The 16,262-nt window shown below is 35.7% G+C and overlaps 2 long non-coding RNA genes across 2 annotated transcripts; both read right to left on the bottom strand.

The window, feature by feature from the left end:
* Window positions 732-4,472, bottom strand: LOC110267838. Its single transcript, XR_002355776.1, has 3 exons — window positions 4,139-4,472; window positions 3,808-4,020; window positions 732-968 (listed from the first exon to the last, which is right to left on the bottom strand). It is a non-coding gene; the product is annotated as an uncharacterized LOC110267838 (long non-coding RNA).
* Window positions 12,198-16,009, bottom strand: LOC110267836. The gene is made up of 3 exons (XR_002355775.1): window positions 15,729-16,009; window positions 15,398-15,610; window positions 12,198-12,434 (listed from the first exon to the last, which is right to left on the bottom strand). It is a non-coding gene; the product is annotated as an uncharacterized LOC110267836 (long non-coding RNA).

The raw sequence follows: 16,262 nt of genomic DNA, 5'->3' as shown, positions 1-16,262 counted from the left end.
ACTTGAGTGATGCGGAAGATGTCAAAGACTTTGATCAAGACGTGGTTGCATTTGAAGAGGTTTGTAAGGAAGTGGAGGAATTCGCAGAAGATTACAAGGGAGTAGACCTTACAGAACCACTGGAACCACCTATCCCAAGGCCATTACCACCCAATACAAGCTTCAAGTGGGTACAATTTTTAACCCTTAACTTTATCTTTCCACTTGAATATAGTTTGCTTGAAACAGATGGCCAGCTTAGAGCTCTCTGCGGCTTTAAGAGTAAGAGGAAAATGGCTCGTACTCAGAGCTGGTGCACAAGGTTCAATAAGGTTCCACGCTTCAATTCAAAGTGCACGGATTGGTATCATGTTCAATCGAATGGATCTCGGAAAACGTTTGGTCATCTTGGTGAGAATCTAATTTCAAAACCGCCCGGATGGAAAAATATAGATCAAGACGAAGGCGGATTTAAAAGCAAAGTTTTGGATCCTGGTAAATATTCTGATATTCGTCACCCCGGGAGCCTGAGAATCTGCTTGAAGCTGCTCAGAAGCTTTACATGCCTAGTTTGGGACCCTGGAGGCTGTTTGTAACGTCCCGTCCAGCAAAATACCTTGCTTAAGTCAGGGTATTTCCACTAGAAAGAACATCACGTAATCTTTTCTAGAAATAATTACTTAATTATCGAACCTTTGTATCGAGTTCGCGTTTTATTTTTAAGAAAATTCCAGAAAAATTTTGTTTTTTTTCATTAAAGTCATAATTCAAACATTTACAAATAATAATAATCACATAAATATTATTGATAATAATTCTTATACAAAGAAACCAAATAAAACTCAAATACAATATACCGAACCTACCCCTCTATATGAAATAAAATCTCAAGGGACAATCAGCGAGGGGACTCTACCAGACCAATTAAAACCATAAAGAAAACCTACTAATCACTCGCAGCTTCAAATTGCGTCTTCAAACCTGTCTTACTGAAAGGGTGGAAAATTTGGGGGTGAGAACCAAACCACATGTTCTCAGTAGAGGTAGAGAATGCCGTGAAAGTAAAGAATAGAGCGCAAATAGTTAATTTCATTTAGAGACATTGAAAAGAAAACTACTTTCATTCGCAGTATTCATCGCTCGCCTTATATAAACTTCTTTTGAAAACCAATGGCTCAACATTCAAAAATCTAAAACCTTCTTTAGAAGCATCAATTAATTATCCAAAATCCTAAACCCATATTTTTCTTTATATACGTCTTAAAAGTTTTCCTAGACTGTATGAATGACTAATTTGTTCCAAGAATAGGTTCATTAAGTCTATGCTGAACTAGCTTAATCTTTCATACTTTACTAAACCTCAACACAAACCAATCACGGCCTTAGGCCCAAGCAATTCAATCAACACCCAATTCACTACAACCCAGCCAATCAGTTACAAACACAAGTAAAGAGATTCAAACACAATCAAGAGCAATTACATCAAGTATAGCAATTAGTAGTTAAACAGAATTATTCACATAGGCAAACCAATTACAATATACACACCCAAACAATGTCACATAGATGCATATGATGAATGTCTAGTCCTAGTACAGGCCATGAGCTCATATGTCGGTTGGCTACCCACAATCCCGACATTTATCCGGTCACGAGTAGTCCCAATTTTCTCGAATACGATTTTCCGTTCCTAAATAAATACGCATATAATAATAGCCGTTCATTTGAGATAGCCTCTACTTATTGCAGGAAAATATATATATACTCTGCTCTGCTCTGGAGAAGCGGAAAATGGCTGTAGGTAACTTAGTTTCCCTACNCTCTGTTCTCTGTATCTCTTTACTTTTCTCTGATTACTCTTTCATCTATATCTATATTACTCTTTTTCTCTTTATCTCTTTACTTTACTCTGGCTGCTCTGTTCTCTGTCTTTTTCTACTCTGCTCTGATTACTCTTTTCTTTTTATCTCTTTACTCTTTTGTAATTGTAAATATGCAAGCGGGACAAAACTCACGTTCTTGCTAACAACTTTATAAACCAAATATATTTTTTCAAAAGAATCAGTAAAGTTATTATCGTTAAACAAGTCTCAAGTATTTATTTTGATTAAGTCCTTTTACTTTTATAAAAATTTGGACATAATCTCCTTTAAAAATAGGACTTAGCCACCCTTACGGGTCCCAACCAAACAATTTACCAAACTCTTTTCAACCTCTCCAATATCAAATCAATTCAGAATCAAACAAATTCCAACATTGAATCAGCCCTATGACGCTAAGGTTTATCTTTAATTTTATGAACTCATAACTCTCACTCAGACATTCTCAGCACTCTATCTTCTTTTCTGTTTTTAGTATAGCAAATAAACTCGGAATTGTGCAAACTTTATGTCCGGGCGTTCATCTTGAAATAAGCTTTCTAACAAACTAAAAATCATAATTTTTTGGTTTCTCTATCCTTAGGAATAGAGGAAAAACCGTGACTTTTCTGTAATGCGTAAAACCAGAAAAAAATAGCAGTAGCATGTGATATTCAAAATTCAATATAAAATCCAAGTTAAATCCAATGGCTTTAAAAATTAATATAGTTCAACTTCACTCATCCAAGTTTCGTTTTCAATTTGTTTCAGGTCAATATCATTTTTAATGAAGAAGTTATATAACCTAGAAATTGATTAATTTTCTGCAGAATTCTGTTTTAAAACTTAATGAACTTATCTTCTTCCAAGTCCCATAACTTACTCATTAAAACATGGATAGCCCTGAAATTTAAGTCACATATGATAAAAATACTTAATTTTCACTTCCAATTAGTTGCACCTCGATACCCAACCAAGTTCAAATGTTATAAACTTCCAAATTTACTGATTTAAGAAAACAGAATCTGGCCTTTACTGCATAATGCATCGTATTTCAAAAAGTCGTATCTTTTAAACCGCAAGTTCAATCATTCTGAAATTTTACAACATTAAAATAATAGGACTAAAGTTTCATTTAAAATTGGTTTTGCTTTAAAATTCAATTCGGAACATTCACAGCAGAGCCAACAAGTTACTGCTGTTCCGAAAATTCTACAGTAAAAATCAAATCCCACAACCATTACTCAAAAATTCACCATAAATCTTATATTTAATGAAAATATCTCAAACTCTCCAATTCAGTCCCAATTATTCTCAAGTTTAACCAGGACTTAGTTCAACGCAATTCTGATCATCACAGAATTAGTTACAGTCTTTCAAAATTACTATTTTCACTTAAAGGTAATGCAGAAAATCAGATTTTACGGCTTAACTTTGAAAAATCATAACTAAATCTTCAGTTAATACAAAACCTTCAAATTTAAATCCTAACAACTACACTTGTTAAAGTTTACTCAGATTTTAATCTCATACCATTTGGATCGCTATCAAATTACTAGGTCGTCCTCAAAGTAACCATTCTATTTTGAAAACCAGATTCTTAATAATAGTTTAGTCTTTTAGGTCCTAATTCTTCAACAATTCTTAATCCAGTATCAAATATATCAAATGATTATCTTAGTCTCAACTATTTATACATAATCAGTCAAAATCACAATCCTCTACTAATCTCAAGTCACTTTCACAGCCATAGCAATATACCAAACAACCATTTCAACAACCAACAATCAATAATTCAATCATCCACCATACATAATTACAATCAATTCAATCACAGCACCAAGCACAATCACAATCACAATCCAACATTCATATAATAAATTAATTACTCACAGATATTAATACTATTTGCAGTTATTCAGTAAACCTTGTTGGCATTCCTAAATTAAAATCATTTTAAACCCCCTACCTCGATATCGCAATTATAAGAGACCGTTGGCAGAATTGCCGCGAGACAGCTGGCTGGACCTCTACTAGTCACGCAACCGTTTCTGCCAAGAAAGCAGCAGCACTACATCTCAACACAACCAGGACAGCAGTAGCATTAGCTTCCACAACAATGACCATGGTTGCAGTGAAATGAAGATTTTGAATTCAATGAAATCGAAAGGCAGAAACAGCTCTGGTAATTTAAAATAGAGCACAGGCCAAAGTTGAATTAAAACAAGAACAAGCAGTTTAATAAGAAATTGGCAGAATAGGGTGTGTGATTGGAGCAGAAATAAGGGGAAAAGGCTAACCCAGGCCAATGGATGTTGAACCTAATTAGAACGAAAACAGGGTAGCAGTGATTCCCAGCAATCCTTCCCAGTGGTTCTGGCAGCAGGAACACCCCGCCAGTGGCTCCATTGCACAGTAACTCCAACAGTTAGAAGAATGAGCACTAGAAGTAGAAATAACTGTGTCTATGGCAACTCCAAATCGATGGCAACAGTGGCAACAGTGGCACCAGCCCCTTCTTTGCGTGCAGAGGCGATAGTGATGGCTAGGGTTCGATGGAAGTGCCTCTCCCTGACAGCGGGTTGAACAGTGGCGACGGCGATGCAAGTTTAACGACGGCAGTGAAATGCGATGGTGACAGTGAGGAACGGTGGTGATGTGGCTCCAACAGTGCACCATCCTTCTCCCTCTTGTCCTCCACTTCTCCTACACTCTCCTATATGACAGCAACAACAGCGACGCTGCCTGTGTTACCCACCGGCGCTGCTTCCCCCTTCCCCTCTTCCCTCTGTGTCTTGCTCTCTCTTGATCTCTCTTTCCTTGTTTTCTCTGATTTCTTTCTTCTCTGTGTTGATAAGCTTATTCGTGTGGAGTGTGTTCATCCGTGAATGAATGGTGGGGAGAAAAGAAGTGTGGAGGAATAAGGGAGGGGTTAGTGTACCGTATATGTGTGTGTGACTAATTGGGTGAGGACTATACGTGTTTGATGACAAGTCATCTTAGCCTAGTTTTACTAGCCTTTTTCTTTTGTTTTCAATTGAATTATGCACTTTCTTGAGCTACAAGTAAGCTAATTTGGGTAAATTTTCATGCTTCTTTTGATTGAATCGACCATGTATGAATTCATGCTATTTCATGAGGTTTTATGCTATAATTGTCACATATTATGATAAAATGAATATCTCATGATTTTAAGCATAGCTTTGATGTGTTTGGTTTAGAAGGCATTGAGATCTAGACTTGGTTATCTAGTCTCTTGGGTCCTGAGATCCGGATTCCCCATTTCCCATTCCCTGTTTACTGTTTTCATGCTTATTTACAATTCTGTTTTTAGATCCGGTTCAATTCCATTCATCCCCTACTTCTCTGCTTGTTGCAATTTTACATTTCCTTGTTTAATTTTCTGCAAATCCAATTCCCAATTCCCTTTACAATTCAAGCCATTTACATTTCTTGCACTTTAAGATTCCGCAATATACATTTCTTGCGTTCTAAGTTTCTGCCATTTAATTTCTTGCTCTTTAAGATTCAGCACTTTAAATTCCAGTTCTCTTTACTTTCATGCCAATTACTCATTCCCTTTACTTTCCAAGCAATTTAAATTCTGCAAATCACAAATCACTCAACCAAATCTTGATTCGCTTGACTAAATCAACCACTAAACTAAAATTGCTCAATCCTTCAATCCCTGTGGGATCGACCTCACTCCCGTGAGTTATTATTACTTGATGCGACCCGGTGTACTTGCCGGTTAGATTTGGGTGTTTTGGAGAAATTCGTTTCTCCGCGAAAATATCCCATCAAGTTTTTGGCGCTGTTGCCGGGGATTGATTAGATTGACAATGATTAAGTGAGGTGGTGATCTAGATCTAGCATTTTTATTTTCTATTTCTCTAATTTTTGACTAACCCACTAACTGTTTGAAGTTTTGTCTCAACTGACTACATTTAATTTTCAAGAGAATCACTGTGTGTTCCGTTGTTGAATTATATGTCAAAGGAAAGAAGAGTAGTCAAAGGGAAGGATATCATTGAAGAAGGAGTTTCTGAGAAAGAAGAACACCACAACATGAAGCCACAACTCATTACACTAATAGAGAACAATTGTTCCTATAGTGGAATTCCATTGGAGGACCCTAAACAGCACCTATCCATTTTTCTGAAAACTTGTGGTATTGTCAATCTCAATGGTGTAAACCATGATACCTGTAAGCTCTTGTTATTTCCTTTCTCACTGAAGGATGAAGCGGCACAATGGCTTGAAACCTTTCCCCAAGGAAGTATACTTAGTTGGGAAGATTTGGTTGCCAAGTTTCTAGCCAAATTCTCCTCGTCCCAACAACACATCAAGATGAAAGAAGGAGTACATCCATTCATACAAGGAGGGGAAGAATCATTGTTCAAAACATGGGAAAAATACAAGAAGGCAAGCAACAAAGCGGATTTCCAAGCATTCTATGAAGGATTAACCCCGGAAATAAGAAGAACGGTGGATCACTTCTCAGATGGTCTGCTCAATGCAACAGCAACCATCCAAGGAACTGCAGAGTTCAGTGACAAAAGAGCCAATAACCAACACTCATTTGAGAATACATCCATTCATATAAGGAGAGGAAGAACCATTGTTCAAAGTATGGGAAAGATACAAGAAAGCAAATGACAAAGTGGGTTTCCAAGCGTTCTATGAAGGATTAACCCCAGAAACAAAAAGAGCGGTGGATCACTTCTCAGATGGCCTACTCAACGCAACAGCAACTATCCAAGGAACTGCAGAGTTCAATGACAAGAGAGCCAATAACCAACACTCAGTTGAGACCCCACAGAATGTAACTTCAGAAAAGGAGATAATGAATCTTGAAGGAATGAAGGCAGTCATGAATCAAAGCAAACAGCTACATCAGCAAACTCAGCAACAATTGGAGTCAATAGCTAGACAAATTGATTTTCTCCATTCTACTACAGTGAATGCACAATTTCCACCATGGAAGCCACATTCTTATCTAAGAATGAGAGAATCTCCACATCAGGAACAAAGGGACTTCAACTACAACAACCCCAATTTCCCAAACCTGCAAAAACACCACCATACTAACAACAATCACTACATACCACCACACTACCCACCCTTCCAACCCCCAACACCACACAACCTACAAATTTCACAAGACTCTCAGAAGATCACCAATTTGGAGATCTTAGTAGAGAGAATGATGACACATCAAGAGATGATACGCAAACACCAGGAGGCCTCACTCGGGAGAATTGAGAGGCAAATGGAACAATTAGCTAAGAATCTCACAGGAATGAGTGAGAAGAGGGCTAAAGGAAAAGAATCACTCATCCAGGATGAGCATCACAAAGCAAAGCCTCACTCAGGAGGACAAGGGGACAAGGAGAAGGAAGCTCAAAATCTGAACTGAGCAAGCACAGAGGATGTCAAGCTAATGACAATAAAAGAGCGCTTGTTGGGAGGCAACCCAACCTAAGGTGGTTTTCTGTTCATAACTATTTTAGTAAAAAGGTTAATTAGTTTTATCTATAATGCAAGAAGCTAAGTTTGGTGTTGCACACCAAAATAATCTAATGGAGAATGCAGGATTCTAAGTTTGGTGTTTCACCAAAATCCCATTATAAAACACATTCTCACTTTCTGCATAATGCTGGCTTCAAGCATGTTGGATGAACTAGTTAACTATTCTGCTGTTTACTAGTTTTCAATTGTATTGCTTTTGAAAAAGAAGAAGAAAAAAAAATTATCATACATGGTTAATTTGATGCATGAAAACCATTGGCAAGGTACTAAGTTTGGTGTTCCCACACCAAAGTAAGTTTAAAAGCCCATAAATAAATCAGCCAGACTAACCATTGTTTCCAAGTGCTTGGGGAACAAGCAACTTTCAATATCATTGTAGAGCATCATACAAGCCTTTGGGAGGATTAAGCATCATCAACAAAAAAAAAATGAAAGAGGAATGTGTGGATCAGTAATGATGATGATGAGGAATGAAGCAAGCGAACTCCAAAAGGTTGTATTGTTAAGTGATTATCTTACATCAAACACTGCTATGATTGAGAGTGGTTTAGTTTCCCTGATTATCTATCTGCATAGCATAGTTTTTCTGTAATTCAATAAGCAAGATGCTTGATCATTCACAACATTTTTCTCTTCAAAACTTGTTTGCACTCAATGTTCAAAAAATCAATAATACTTTGCTAGCATGAACATCCTCTTCCATTTCATCCTTTCTTCTCAATAAATTTTCCAATTCTTGCTTGGGGATAAGCAAGCTTTAAGTTTGGTGTTGTGATGACAAGTCATCTTAGCCTAGTTTCACTAGCCTTTTTCTTTTGTTTTCAATTGAATTATGCACTTTCTTGAGCTACAAGTAAGCTAATTTGGGTAAATTTTCATGCTTCCTTTGATTCAATCGACCATGTATGAATTCATGCTATTTCATGAGGTTTTATGCTATAATTGTCACATATTATGATAAAATGAATATCTCATGATTTTAAGCATAGCTTTGATGTGTTTGGTTGATTAATGATAGGTGAAGAAAGCTTGGAGAAAGGTTGAAGCAAGAAGGAATGGCTAGGAGTAAAGAGAGGACAATGGAATAAGTGAAAATGAACCAGGAAGCAAAAAGTTGGACCAAAAGTTAGCCTCAAACTTTTGCACAAACTTTTGGGTGAAAAGTTAGCCCCAACGTTAGCCCCTAACTTTTGGGCTAACGTTGGTACATGAAAGTTACTCCCTGGGCACCAAAAGTTTGCGCCAACGTTAGCCCCTAACTTTGTGGCTAACGTTGGCATGAGAAAAACACTCCCTGGGCACCAAAAGTTTACGCCAACGTTAGCTTCTAACTTTTGGGCTAACGTTGGCACATGAAAAACACAAAGGGGGAGCAAAAGTTTGCGCCAACGTTAGCCTCTAACTTTTGGGCTAACGTTGGCACATGAAAAACACAAAGGGGGAGCAAAAGTTTGCGCCAACGTTAGCCCCTAACTTTTGGGCTAACGTTGGCGCCATAAGTGCACTAAGGAAGGCAAAAGTTAGACCCCTAACTTTTGCACCAACGTGGGTATCAGCAAAACATGGGGGCTGATATGAAAAGTTGGACCAAAAGTTTGCCTCAAACTTTTGCTCAAACTTTTACTCAAACTTTTGCAAAAATCCAACCCGGTTCACTTGGTTCACTTTGGGTTCCTCTCCAAACTCCAAGAGCAATCAACCAAGGCCTCTCTCAACCCAATTCCACCAAGAGCAAAGGCCCAACTCAAGGCTTGAAGATCATTTGAAGAAAGTGTATAAATAGGATAGAATTCAAGTTCTTAAGGGAGCTTTCCTTTTGAGTTTTCATAATAGTTTTCGGAGAGCTTTCCTTTTGAGTTTTCATAATAGTTTTCGGAGAGCTTTGGATATTGAGTGATCTTTAATTTCTTAGTTTTGGGGAAGGAGAATTCTACTCTCTTCCTCTTCGTTTATTTGCTTTCAATTTCAATTGCAATTGTCTTGGATCTTGGGTTGGAGAATTGAAGGAATTCTGTTTCAATCTCATCCGAAGATCTCTCTGTTTCTTCTACTGCTTATTGAATTTAATTTCTGATTAATTGTTCTTCATTTACTTTCTTCGCAATTTACAATTCCTTTGCAATTGTTCTTGTTGGATCTAGAAAGGCATTGAGATCTAGACTTGGTTATCTAGTCTCTTGGGTCCTGAGATCCGGATTCCCCGTTTCCCATTCCTTGTTTACTGTTTTCATGCTTATTTACAATTCTGTTTTTAGATCCGGTTCAATTCCATTCATCCCCTACTTCTCTGCTTGTTGTAATTTTACATTTGCTTGTTTAATTTCTGCAAATCCAATTCCCAATTCCCTTTACAATTCAAGCCATTTACATTTCTTGCACTTTAAGATTCCGCAATTTACATTTCTTGCGTTCTAAGTTTCTGCCATTTAATTTCTTGCTCTTTAAGATTTAGCACTTTAAATTCCATTTCTCTTTACTTTCATGCCAATTACTCATTCCCTTTACTTTCCAAGCAATTTAAATTCTGCAAATCACAAATCACTCAACCAAATCTTGATTCGCTTGACTAAATCAACCACTAAACTAAAATTGCTCAATCCTTCAATCCCTGTGGGATCGACCTCATTCCCGTGAGTTATTATTACTTGATGCGACCCGGTGCACTTGCCGGTTAGATTTGGGTGTTTTGGAGAAATTCGTTTCTCCGCGAAAATATCCCATCAGTGTTACACAATAATGATACGTAAAAATAAGAAACATAGATTAAAATTACAATAAAACATATACGATTAACAGACGAAATTTACATAATATTTAAAATAAAAGAGAAAATTTGGATTTAAATATATTACAATAAAATTACTTTAGAAACATATATAATTTTATTTACCAACATACCAATGAGTCAAATAATTATTTTTAATTTAAATTATAAAATAAACTTACTAATCACAACTTATAAAATACAGTTAAACTCAAAATATCAATTACCTATATTAAATTTTCTATTCAACTTACAAAAATTTTCGCCCTCGAAAATTGATATAAGATGGAGAAAAGATTCATATTCACATCCCCTTTTGAATATTTTAAAGATACCATGAAAATTATATCACAAACACAAAAGAAAATATATTAGGTGATGTAGAAATTGATAAAAATAATTTGATGCAAACGAAATTTCAAAATCTAAAAGTAAATAGGCATAATGTTCGTTCAGAACTCTTAACAAAGTATGATCACTTCCCCTCGTTGCCTCAAAACTCCATAACTCCTTATAACTTTGTAGACTGACTAGATTCACTTTCCGTACGCACAAATCGTGTCCCTAGGAACTAGCGCATATAAGGAATTACGAAACATGAGAAGAGAAAGACAAACGGCACAAAAGGTTTATGCGAGAAATTAGAAGAATACTCAGGTTCGCAATTGTACAAGATGGTATTTCGCAAGAATTTGAAGGAATACGTGAAATCATCAACAAATAAAGATAGATATACGCAATGAAATGGAGCATAAAGGGAGTTAATTCAAAGCTTAGGAAGAAATTTTAAATTGAACAGTTTCAATATGAACATTATTAAGAAAAATAGTGCAACAATTGTAGAACAACTTCAATTTGAAATAGAGAAAATTAGTTTATCTTTTTCAAAAGAAAATATATAAATCCAACATTTTTCAAAAGTACTAAACTTAGTATAAATAATATGTTATATCAATTTAATTTTTAAATCAAAACAAATCATGCAGGGTTTGTAAGTTAAAGCTTGTTTGATATTAAGGGCAAAATATTTTCTTTAAAAATCTTGGAGGATACTTAAGTACATAGCTATAGAATTATAGTAAAGTTGGCAGAAAATCAACTTCTATTTAAAGAATAAATTCTGAAATAAAATTTTCTATAAATCAATAAAAGATAAGTGGTATATCACAGATAAACAAGATTAAACTACATAAAGAAGTTTCAGAGTTTATGTAAGAAAGTCTAGGCTGAACTAAAAACAATCCCATCAAAATTTAAGCAACGGTTGTGGATACAGTCAAGTAAGAAAAGATGTAAATTGAAATTTTTCTCGAAGAGAATCTGAAAGAAGAACCCAAGAAGGAAATTACAAGAAATGGTATGTTGCACCGAGATAAATCAGAGTTTAGAGCAAGGAGCATAGAGTTTGTAGGGTAAGGATAAATATTTCAAAAGATTCAAACAACAACCAGATACAGAGTCAAGCAAGGACATGCACGAATAATAATGCAAGGTTAGCAAGAAAGAGATCAGAAACTAGAAATTCAAATACAGTTGATAAAGAAAGAGATAACAAGCACGAATAAAGATTATACGTCGAAACGGAACTAATCTCTAGAAATTAGTTTCTAACGTCCCCAAAACCTCGTGATTCGCATTAACCTATCACTTCTATTTCGTCTATGATAACCCATTAGTATTTCCATATACATAAATCATTAGAATTAAGTTGGCCAAACTTGATACCATGAGATATGCAACGGTAAACTAATAGCGTTAATCATCACACAGTCATGCATATAAAATACAAACTCTTGTCATCAGAATAAGTTATAAAGCATGACAGACACTCAGAGTATGCAATGAAGCATAGTCAGTCCACTCCCAAGGCTCTACAGGAAGGACTGCTCTGATACCATATTGTAATGTCCCGTCCAGCAAAATACCTTGCTTAAGTCAGGGTATTTCCACTAGAAAGAACATCACGTAATCTTCTCTAGAATTAACTACTTAATTATCGAGCCTTTGTATCGAGTTCGCGTTTTATTTTTAAGAAAATTCCAGAAAAATTTTCTTTTTTTTTTCATTAAAGTCATAATTCAAACATTTACAAATAATAATAATCACATAAATATTATTGATAATAATTCTTATACAAAGAAACCAAATAAAATTCAAATACAATATACCAAACCTACCACTCTATATGAAATAAAATCTCAAGGGACAATCAGCGAGGGGACTCTACCAGACCAATTAAAACCATAAAGAAAACCTACTAATCGCTTGCAGCTTCAAATTGCGTCTTCAAACCTGTCTTACTGAAAGGGTGGAAAATTTGGGGGTGAGAACCAAACCACATGTTCTCATTAGAGGTAGAGAATGCCGTGAAAGTAAAGAATAGAGCGCAAATAGTTAATTTCATTTAGAGACATTGAAAAGAAAACTACTTTCATTCGCAGTATTCATCGCTCGCCTTATATAAACTTCTTTTGAAAACCAATGGCTCAACATTCAAAAATCTAAAACCTTCTTTAGAAGCATCAATTAATTATCCAAAATCCTAAACCCATATTTTTCTTTATATACGTCTTAAAATTTTTCCTAGACTATATGAATGACTAATTTGTTCCAAGAATAGGTTCATTAAGTCTATGCCGAACTAGCTTAATCTTTCATACTTTACTAAACCTCAACACAAACCAATCATGGCCTTAGGCCCAAGCAATTCAATCAACACCCAATTCACTACAACCCAGCCAATCAGATACAAACACAAGTAAAGAGATTCAAACACAATCAAGAGCAATTACATCAAGTATAGCAATTAGCAGTTAAACAGAATTATTCACATAGGCAAACCAATTACAATATACACACCCAAACAATGTCACATAGATGCATATGATGAATGTCTAGTCCTAGTACAGGCCATGAGCTCATATGTCAGTTGGCTACCCACAATCCCGACATTTATCCGGTCACAAGTAGTCCCAATTTTCTCGAATACGATTTTCCGTTCCTAAATAAATACGCATATAATAATAGCCGTTCATTTGAGACAGCCTCTGCTTACTGCAGGAAAATATATATATACTCTGCTCTGCTCTGGAGAAGTGGAAAATGGCTGTAGATAACTTAGTTTCCCTACTAATGCTTTGGGTTGCATTAAGCAACTAATATATATAAATATAACTCTGGGTTGCATCAAGCAACTAATATATGTATATACAAATATCTCTTTACTCTGCTTTGGTTTCTCTTTTCTCTGCATCTCTTTACTCTACTCTAGTTGCTTTGTTCTCTGTATCTCTTTACTTTTCTCTGATTACTATTTCATTTGTATCTATATTACTCTTTTTCTCTTTATCTCTTTACTTTACTCTGGCTGCTCTGTTCTCTGTGTTTTTCTACTCTGTTCTGATTACTCTTTTCTTTTTATCTCTTTACTCTTTTGTAATTGTAAATATACAAGCGGGACAAAATCCACATCCTTGCTAACAACTTTATAAACCAAATATATTTTCTCAAAATAATCAGTAAAGTTATTATCGTTAAACAAGTCTCAAGTATTCATTTTGATTAAGTCCTTTTACTTTTATAAAAATTTGGACATAATCTCCTTTAAAAATAGGACTTAGCCACCCTTACGGGTCCCAACCAAAAAATTTAACAAACTCTTTTCAACCTCTCCAATATCAAATCAATTAAGAATCAAACAAATTCCAACATTGAATCAGCCCTATGACGCTAAGGTTTATCTTTAATTTTATGAACTCATAACTCTCACTCAGACATTCTCAGCTTTCTATCTTCTTTTCTGTTTTTAGTATAGCAAATAAACTCGGAATTGCACAAACTTTATGTCCAGGCGTTCATCTTGAAATAAGCTTTCTAACAAACCAAAGATCATAATTTTCTGGTTTCTCTATCCTTAGAAATAGAGGAAAAACCGTGACTGCTCTGCAATGCGTAAAACCAAAAAAAAAAACAGCAGCAGCATGTGATATTCAAAATTCAATATAAAATCCACGTTAAATCCAATGGCTTTAAAAATTAATATAGTTCAACTTCACTCATTCAGGTTTCTTTTCCAATTGGTTTCAGGTCAATATCATTTTTAATGAAGAAGTTATATAACCTAGAAATTGATTAATTTTCCGCAGAATTCTGTTTTAAAACTTAATGAACTTATCTTCTTCCAAGTCCCATAACTTACTCATTAAAACATGGATAGCCCTGAAATTTAAGTCACATATGATAAACATACTTAGTTTTCACTTCCAATTGGTTGCACCTCGATATCCAAGCAAGTTCAAAAGTTATAAACTTCCAAATTTACTGATTTAAGAAAACAGAATCTGGCCTTTACTGCATAATGCATCGTATTTCAAAAATTTGTATCTTTTAAACCACAAGTTCAACCGTTCTGAAATTTTATGACATTAAAATAATAGGACTAAAGTTTCATTTAAAATTGGTTTTGCTTCAAAATTCAATTCGGAACATTCACAGCAGAGCCAACAAGTTACTGCTATTCCAAAAATTCTGCAGTAAAAATCAGATCCCACAACCATTACTCAAAAATTCACCATAAATCTTATATTTAATGAAAATATCTCAAACTCTCCAATTCAGTCCCAATTATTCCCAAGTTTAACTAGGACTTAGTTCAACGCAATTCTAATCATCACAGAATTAGTTACAGTCTTTCAAAATTACTGTTTTCACTTAAAGGTAATGCAGAAAATCAGATTTTACGGCTTCACTTTGAAAAATCATAACTAAATCTTCAGTTAATACGAAACCTTCAAATTTAAATCCTAACAACTACACTTGTTAAAGTTTACTCAGATTTTAATATCATACCAGAGGCCGTCCTCAAAGTAACCATTCTATTTTGAAAACCAGATTCTTAATAATAGTTTAGTCTTTTAGGCCCTAATTCTTCAACAATTCTTAATCCAGTATTAAATATATCAAATGATTATCTTAGTCTGAACCATTTATACATAATCAGTCAAAACCACAATCCTCTACTAATCTCAAGTCACTTTCACAGCCATAGCAATATACCAAACAACCATTTCAACAACCAACAATCAATAATTCAATCATCCACCATACATAATTACAATAAATTCAATCACAGCACCAAGCACAATCACAATCACAATCCAACATTCATATAATCAATTAATTACTGACAGCTATTAATACTATTTACAGTTATTTAGTAAACCTTGTTGGCATTCCTAAATTAAAATCATTTTAAACCCCCTACCTCGATGTTGCAATTATAAGAGACCGTTGGCAGAATTGCCGCGAGACAGCTGGCTGGACCTCTACTAGTCACGCAACCGTTTCTGCCAAGAAAGCAGCAGCACTACATCTCAACACAACCGGGACAGCAGTAGCATTAGCTTCCACAATAATGACCATGGTTGCAGTGAAATGAAGATTTCGAATTCAATGGAATCGAAAGGCAGAAACAGCTCTGGTAATTTAAAATAGAGCATAGGCCAAAGTTGAATTAAAACAAGAACAAGCAGTTTAATAAGAAATTGGCAGAATAGGGTGTGCGATTGGAGCAGAAATAAAGGAAAAAGTCTAACCCAGGGCAATGGATGTTGAACCTAATTAGAACGAAAACAGGGCAGCAGTGATTCCCAGCAATCCTTCCCGATGGTTCTGGCAGCAGCAACACCCCGCCAGTGGCTCCATTCCACAGCAACTCCAACAGTCAGAAGAATGAGCACTAGAAGTAGAAATAACTGTGTCTATGGCAACTCCAAATCGACGGCAACAGTGGCACCAGCCCCTTCTTTGCGTGCAGAGGCGATAGTGATGGCTAGGGTTCGATGGAAGTGCCTCTCCCTGACGGTGGGTTGAAGAGTGGCGACGGCGATGCAAGTTTAACGACGGCAGTAAAATGCGGCGGTGACTGTGAGGAACGGCAGTGATGTGGCTCCAACAGCGCACCATCCTTCTCCCTCTTGCGTTCCACTTCTCCTACACTCTCCTATATGACAGCAACAGCAGCGACGCTGCCTGTGTTACCCACCGGCGCTGCTTCCCCCTTCCCCTCTTCCCTCTGTGTCTTGCTCTCTCTCGATCTCTCTTTCCTTGTTTTCTCTGATTTCTTTCTT

Source organism: Arachis ipaensis, chromosome B10 (genome assembly GCF_000816755.2).
Source record: "Arachis ipaensis cultivar K30076 chromosome B10, Araip1.1, whole genome shotgun sequence".
Taxonomy (NCBI): domain Eukaryota; kingdom Viridiplantae; phylum Streptophyta; class Magnoliopsida; order Fabales; family Fabaceae; genus Arachis; species Arachis ipaensis.
This window is presented reverse-complemented; position numbering and strand designations above follow the sequence as displayed.